Raw genomic sequence first — 2029 nt, 5'->3', positions numbered from 1 at the left:
GAAGCACCAAGAATACAGAGCATCCCTTGCCCCGGACCTAAGAGAACAAAAAAGAGGCCAATGTTGGGTCAGGCCAAAGGCCCCTCCAGTCCAACACTCTGGGTCACAGAGTGGCCAGAAATACCAGGGGCCCTCAGGTCCACCAGTGGGGCCAGAACTCCAGAAGCCCTCCTACTGTTGCCCCCCCCCCAGAGTCCCTATCTATACCTTGGGCCTAAACAGCCACTGATGGACCTCTGCTCCAGATGTTTGTCCAATTCCCTCTTGAAGCCGTCCGTGCCTGTAGCCGCAGCCACCTCCTGTGGCAGTGAATTCTATGTGTTCATCACTCTTAGAGAGCCAGTTTGGTGCAGTGGTTAAGTGCGCGGACTCTAATCTGGGAGAACTGGGTTTGAATCCCCGCTCCTCCACTTGCACCTGCTGATGTGACCTTGGGTCAGTCACAAGCTCTGGCACAGCTGTCCTTGGAAAAGAGCAGTTTGTGTCAGAGCTCTCTCAGCCCCGCCTATGTCACACAGGGTGTCTGTTGTGGGGAGGGGAAGGGAAAGGAGTTTGTAAGCCACTCTGAGACTCCAAGTGAAGGGCAAGGGGTATAAATCCAATCTCTTCTTCTTTGGGTGGAGAAGTCCTTCCTTTTATCCATTTTGACCCGACTGCTGAGCAATTTCATGGAGTGCCCTTCCCCTCCCACACCCCCTTGGGGGGCTTTGTGGATGGGGGGGATCAAGGACTGCAGAATGGCCCCCTCCCACCTTGGCCTAAGACGGGGCTGCTGCCCGGGAAGAAGACTCTCCGGACGAAGCGGGGGCTGCTGGCAGGAGGCTGAGTGGCCCCGGTCGGAGGGAGGGAAGCGCTCCGGGCTTGGCCCCCCCGCCCCCCTACTGGTTGCTGGTGTTGACCTCCAGAGCCTGACTTCCCTGCAGGACCACGGAGCCCCTTGTGTACCTGCCCGGCCACGACAGCCAGGGGTCATTTCCTGCAGGAGCCACAGGAGCGGAGCTCTGGTGGCAGTAAGGGGCTCAGTGGGTGGGCACACACGACAAGCCCCGCCCCCTGCTCCCAGCAGCCCTCAGTCGGGCCACGAGGAACAAGATGCAGCCAGGTAAATTGCAGAGGGCTCCCCCCCCCCGCCTTCAGGTACAAGCGCCCCTCGTGGTCATGGCACCAGACCGGTGGCCCTCCGTCCCAAGGGAGAGTCTCTGCCTCCCACCCGTGGGTGAAGACCTCCTCGTTTCAGTGAGGCCCTCAACCTCTGTCCTGTTTCCCCTGTGCTTCTAAATCTGTATTGTGGTTTTGGTAATAATGATAACAGTTATCCTACGGCATTGTCTGTAGAATAGCCAGGGGATCCTAAGGTTGTCCGGTGGTCACAAGGTCTAGCTCTTTTTAGCATTACGCACCAGTAGGTGGGGTGCCAGACTTGTTTTTAAGGCAAGAGACATTTCAGAAGAGGAGGAGATTCCACCCCGCCCTTCACTCAGAGTCGCAGAGCGGCTGACAAACTCCTTTCCCTTCCCCTCCCCACAACAGACACCCTGTGAGCAATGCTCCCTCTAAGCTGTGGAGTCTTGTGAGCAAAAATTCTACTTTGTGAGCTACTGGCATTAAAGTTGTGAGCACTGCACAAATTAGTTTGCTCTGGAGCCCTCCTTCCTGAGCCAAGACAAAAATCTGTGAGCTGGAGGCTAAAAAGCTGTGAGCTAGCTCACACCAACTCAGCTTAGAGGGAACACTGCCTGTGAGGTAGGTGGGGCTGAGAGAGCTCTTTCCACAACTGTCCGTGAGAGAACAGCTCTGGCAGAGCTACGGCTTGCCCAAGGTCATCCAGCAAGCGCAAGTGGAGGAGGAGTGGGGGAATCAAACCCGGCCCGGCCCTTTTGCACTGTGAGTGAAGGTGGGGACACTCTGGCGTCTGCCAAACAGCCACCCGAGCTCGGGATGGTCAAGGCAGAGGCAGCATCGAAAAGAAAGCAAACCCCGAACGCCTGGCTGGGCTTCTGTCCACAGCAAACAAACACACACACACACA

Source organism: Gekko japonicus, unplaced genomic scaffold (assembly GCF_001447785.1).
Source record: "Gekko japonicus isolate JY-2015 unplaced genomic scaffold, Gekko_japonicus_V1.1 scaffold2685, whole genome shotgun sequence".
In the NCBI taxonomy this organism is placed as follows: Eukaryota; Metazoa; Chordata; class Lepidosauria; order Squamata; family Gekkonidae; genus Gekko; species Gekko japonicus.
The sequence above is the reverse complement of the archived record's forward strand: the minus strand, read 5'-3'. Positions refer to the sequence as shown.